General features: G+C 49.1%; 1 non-coding gene across 1 annotated transcript; it reads left to right on the top strand.

The window, feature by feature from the left end:
• The first annotated feature begins 5,217 nt into the window (after window positions 1–5,217).
• On the top strand, window positions 5,218–5,380 carry LOC149873526 (U1 spliceosomal RNA). Its single transcript, XR_016440073.1, has one exon. It is a non-coding gene; the product is annotated as a U1 spliceosomal RNA (small nuclear RNA).
• The last annotated feature ends 509 nt before the right edge of the window (window positions 5,381–5,889 follow it).

Below are 5,889 nucleotides of genomic sequence, written 5' to 3'. Positions count from 1 at the left end.
ATTTCAACAGCACCCATGATTTCACATCAAGAGCAAAAGAGACTCCCAAAGGGCCAGGCAGCCTGTGATACAGTTGTCCCTGGGGTGAATTAGAAGGTTTGTTCCAGTGAGGAGTAGAAGATATGTCATCTGAATGCCTTCCTACTCTTAGGAAGGGAGAGCAGTTCAGAGAGGCTGAAGCAGGCAATTAGAACTCAGCGTCCCTAATACTAGTCCCACATCTGCTACTAACTCACTTTAAGATCACGAGCCAGCTGTCATTCCCCACTTAGCCTCAGTTTCCCTACCTCCTCAATAAGACAGCCTGTCTTACAGAGTTCATTAGCGTGCGTGGAATATTGCTGGAAAAGGCAAAGTGTTATTTTGATTCTCGTGACAAAAGTAGAAAGGTTTCCACAAGGTGCCATCTGCTTCCTCCTTTCTTAGGGGTCACTTTTGAAAGATTCAGGTCTTGCAAAGTCCTCCTTAAACTGTGTTATTAATACACACAGGCACACACCCCTGCCTATCAGTTACCAAGCAGCCCTTGAATGAGCAATTAAAGTGCTATGCAGAAGATCAGAATCAACAACTTCCCTTTAGTCTCAAGACCTTTGCGATTGCTCTTCCTACAGCTTCCTCCTATCCTTCCCTTCATCTCTGGAAACGATTCCTTGGCTCCTCCAAGAGGCTTCAGGAATCTTGCTTTCCCCTTTGTTCTTCATTTCACTTCATCTTGACATGCTAGCCAAGTTCGGAGACTGAGAACAATGGGCATGAGGAAAAGCTATGGCTCAGATGTGCATGAAGTGTCACAACAGGAACCGTTCTGCATTTCAGAGAAGCTCATGAGCTGCATGGCTGTGGCTGTCAGGTGTCACTCATGAGGCCCTTGGTTGGCAAAGCGAGGTATTTCCAAGGCTGGCGCTTGACTGCTCCAGCACGTGGGCTCTAATACATTCAGAAAGAGGAAGACACAATAAAGGTGGGGAGAATGAAAACCAGCTGGCACTGGCTTATGCCAGAGAAGGGCAGAAAAAAATTCCTAATTTCAGAAGCTCATTGCAGTGTAATTATCAAACGGCAACAGTAGGCTGAGATGCTTGCTAATTAGGCCACATTCTTTATGACTAGTTATTCTAAGATGTCATTTGACAGACATGTGGGGGGGGCACACACACATAAAGTTGTTTTTTAATTACATTTGGTATGCTAATTTCTGATATAAAATAAATATTTACCGGGAGCAATATTTCTTCATTTCACGCTGGCTGCACTGTGGCATTTATCAAGGGTTACAAACAGGCTGCTATCGCCTGGCCCTCCCTGCCAGCACCCACTGCCCCCCCTTCTTCAAGTTCTGAGAAAGGGTGACGCACACACTCCTTGAGTGATCAGGGCACAATATGTCAAGGAGGGACAGATCCAGCTATGAACTGGAAAGGGAAGAACCATGCGAAAGGAAACCTTCTCACTTCAAAGTTTTTTCCTTTACCTGAAGTAGCCCCTTTGGGAACTGCATTCTCACTGTGTGCTACACATGTCCCCTGCAAGCAGCAGCCAGCATGAAGGGAAAAGACCCCGCCTAGCACTTCACTGCAGCTCAGTGTCTCTTGGAGGCTATATCTGCACTACCTCAGTCCTTAACAGAGGCGCCTAAACACAGTTGTCTCATGTCATAGGCGTCCCGGCTCTTGTACAGTGAATAAGCTGTAGTGACAAAGACAGTGAATGAACTGAGACTGTAAACCCCAAATCAGGGCTTGGACTAAGGAATTGCAATTAGGTTAGGGAAGGGCAGGGGGTGGGTGCGCAGGGGAGCGGGTGAGTTTATTGTAATGGGTGCGCAGTTTCTTAATGTGGTTTAAGGCATGTGATGGAAAGCTAGATGGTGTGTGTGTGTGTGTGTGTGTGTGTACACATATATATAAAGAATGTGCCACACTGGCTGCCCTGGAGTCTAACCCTTTCTTCTTGGGATGTGGCTGATGGCAGAGCACAAAGTTACCTCGCAACCTTGGCATACTGGGGCTACTGTAACCCACTATTCAGTGCGCATTATGGGTCTCTTCAGAGGGCAGCTCTTCACCTCAAGTTGTAAAACCTCATGGCTTTAGCTCTGTGGGTCCCTGGCTTAGTCCCAGATGTTAGCCAAGATAGTGGCTGTCACCCTTCTTCTACAAGTGTGCACAGGTTGTTTGGTTTCCTTGGCCCACTCAGTCCTAGGCCCCTGCTGAAATGAAAGGAAGGAGGCCAATTAATGAGAGAGATGAGGGGCATTTTGAGGTGGACATGTCTACACTGTCCTACTGGGAACTGGCATGTGTGTTAGGCCCCAGGCTGTCAGAGGATGGGGGTGACTTTCCATCACAAACAACTGGAGCTAGACCGGAGACTGCTGATCTAGAATGCCAAGCTCTGTATCCCATAGCCTGTTTCCTCAGCCAGTCTCATGGCAATTAGCTGTAGTGGACATCTTAGAAGGAGGTCGGGCACACGTCTCAGAGCACTTCAGATGGCAGCAGGGGCAGGAACAGAGCTTCTCAGAGACTGGTGATGTATCATGTGTCTACATGAGAGGTATATCAGAGTCACAAAACCATAGAGCTCCTTGGACTAGTCAGAGGCAAGAACAGAACTGAGCAGGGCATCCCTTCCTTAACCCTCAAGAATTTTTGATGTGGAATATTGGTTCCTGTCCCAAGTCAATGCAAAAAGTCAAAATCATGAAAATGTTCCCAAACCAACAATCCAGAGAAGCATTCGGATTGGTTTGGGCAATTTTTTCCTTTTGTTTTCGCTCTTTGAAAAAAAAATCTTTTCTTTATACATTAAAATTGCAGACACGATCAGTGGTTTCAAGCTAAAAAACACAAACATTTTGTTTCTTGCTTTGACAACTTGGAACCTTTTATTTCCCTCAAAAAACATTTCAGATTGGGGGTTTTGTCTAAGTCAGTGCTTAACCTTTTAGAGCAGGGGTGTCAAACGTATGTCTGACCCCACTTGGTCCATGCCTGGAGGCCAGGGCTAGGTTGTTCCCTATAGTCCACTCCCAGATCTTTGGCCAGTGAAGTTCTAAGCATCCCAGGAGATGTGCTTCACACCCATTTCCTGGCTAAGGGAAGCAGGGAGAATGATCCCGCAGTCTAATAGTTCCAAGTGTCAGAAAGTTATTTTCCTTGGCTGAATTTCATCCCCATCACTCTAGTTCTATCTCCCCTGTCTGTTAGACCCTTTAGACATGGAGGGATAGTTCCCAGAACCCTTGTAGCCAGGTGCCATCATACCTCCATAGCGCTGTGTGTTGCCCCATAACAAGCAGAGCCACTGCTGGACACTCCAGCTACTAGCCCAGCTTCTGGTCCTGCTCTGACACCGTAGGTTGGTTTTGCTTTCCAACTCAGAGCCCCTTAGCACAGCAGCTGCAGCAGGGAGCACAGATCTCTGTTGCTGCAAGCAGCGTTGCCAAGGCCCCAATTTCATAAATCAACAGGAAAATAGAAAAATTAACAGCTGCCCTATAAGCGCGAAGCAATCACCTCTCGAGCGGAAAGAGAGGAATTTGATACTCCTATTTGCTATTGATTTTGAGCTCGGCTGCTCCATTCAAACCGCCCCATTGGCATGCAGAGGGGAGCAGCTGCCCTGGCCACGCAAGGGATGATTTTCATTTGCTCTCAGAGGTGTAACTGCATCTTTGTTTGCAAACCCCATGGGGGGAGATGTGCAGCAGAAGCAACTAACAGCCCAAGGTTCAGGGCACAGTGGGATGCCAACAGGTTGGGCAAAGGGGTATTGCTGGGCAAGCACAGTGCCCAGGCCCTAAGGGCACTGCACCCCAGGGACAGATTACCATGGCAAAGGCTGTGCAAAAACACAGGCACATACTCCCACACCCTTGCAGGTCGAGCCAGGCATGCACAGTGCAGAGGGCACATAGCAAATCTCAGGCCAGCACAGGGGAGAACTGCAAAGGAAAATCCTCGTGATGGATTTTCTAGATGCAGACTCTTGACTATGCACAGAGCTCCCCACAAGCAAGGGCAGCAGCCACATGTCAAACTCACAGCATCCACATGCAAATGTAACCCTTCCTTGTGAGTGCATTGCCTGGGAAGCCCTATTGCAAGGATGGGAGGTAAATTAAAGCCAGGAGCACTCAGGGCTGAAATCCAGATGCCTGAGCTAGGGGCACTGGCATTTCACCTCTGACATGAGTGGGAGTAGGTCATGTTACTAAAATCTTAGGTTTTTTTGTCACTCACAGTGACTGGCAAGTGTAATCAGACCAGAGACCCCAGCATGAGCCCCTACTGCTGAAGCCAAAATGTAACTCCATTGGCTGTGCCTGCTACTGCCTCACGCTGTGTAGGGGGCTCTGCAGGAGCACGCTGACCCCCCCCCTTCGCTCCCCTAGCCCACCCACAGGTGCCCCACCCAGGCCAGCTCCAGCCCTTTAAAAAGAAAAAAAAACAAGAAAAGCCTCACAGTTGTCGTTCCTGCTGGCAGGGGTGATCCTTGCTGCCCCATGCCACGTGGGACCCCCCAAAGAGCTGAGGCCACTGCAGGAATGGTGAGCCCTGGGGCTTTTCCCTTTTTTTTTTTCCTTAAAGGGCCAGAGCTGGCCTGGGCAGGGCACCCATGGGGGGGCTGGGGAAGTGAGGGAGGTTCGGGGGGCTCGTGCAAACCCCCCCCACCATGCAGCATGGGGCAGTGGGAGGCAGCAGGAAGCAGCACCCGGTGAGCACCGGGGCTTTTCTTTAAGGATCTAGGAGCTGGGATGGGCGGGGCATCGCTGGGAGGGCTGGAGGAGTGGGGAGTTGGCGGGGCTGGCAGGGGTCCCCCCATGATCTCCTCCCTCAACCCCTGCCCCTAGTACTTACCTGCTCGGAGTCAGCTGCAGCTCCCTGCTGCAGCCACCAGGGACTGCCCAAATCATCAAAGCTCTCTAAAGATTCAGAGAACTATGAATTGATTCAGACCTTTTAATTGGTCCCCGATTTGATTTGGATTCAGAGATTCGGCCACCGAATTGAGCCGAATCTCCTCTGAATTGAATCACCACCCAAAGCTTTGCACCGCCCTACTGCCTGCTCAATCAATATGGTTTTTGGAATGATTGAGTTCTGCTCAGTCGATATGATTTGGAACCGATTTAGTGGCTAATTTGATCTAGAACACAAATACACACACACACATACACTATATATATATTAGTAGGAGTCTTCACAATCTAGAAGGTGGCAGGGGAAATACCATGATTGCCACAGTGGTTTTCCCAGGGTGAGGCCTGTCCTTTGCACTCCAGCCATGCTATCCCCTGAAAGTTTTCCCAAATACAGGAAACTCAATTGCACAATTTTATGGCAATGGGGGATTGCTTTCTTGCTTTCCCCCTGGCTTTCTCCTTGGCCTTTTAACTAGGAGTAAGTGAGATTAGGGGACATCCAAACCCTGGGTCCCTGGCCCCTGGGCTTGCATGTAGGATGTCTGCCACAGATTTGGGGAGTCCTAGACATCTGATGAGTCTAGGAAGGAGGATACTTCTTTGGAAGAAAGCAACAGGAGCTTTCTCTTGAGCTGTCAGGTCCTGGTCTGTCATGGCTCTGAACATATCAGTGTGTCATGAAGTCATTATATCCAGAAAATCTTTAAAGAGCATTAAGGCTGCATAGTTTCATAGTTTCATAGTTTGTAGGGTCGGAAGGGACCTGAGCAGATCATCTAGTCCGACCCCCTGCCATGGCAGGAAAGAGTACTGGGGTCAAATGACCCCAGCAAGATGTTCCTCTAACCTCCTCTTAAACACCCCCAGGGTAGGAGCCTGCACTACTTCTCTTGGAAGCTGGTTCCAGACCCTAGCCGCCCTGACTGTGAAGTAGCGCCTCCTGATATCTAACCTAAACC

Source organism: Crocodylus siamensis, chromosome 1 (assembly GCF_052110815.1).
Source record: "Crocodylus siamensis isolate JL-2025a chromosome 1, ASM5211081v1, whole genome shotgun sequence".
NCBI classification, from domain to species: Eukaryota; Metazoa; Chordata; order Crocodylia; family Crocodylidae; genus Crocodylus; species Crocodylus siamensis.
This window is presented reverse-complemented; position numbering and strand designations above follow the sequence as displayed.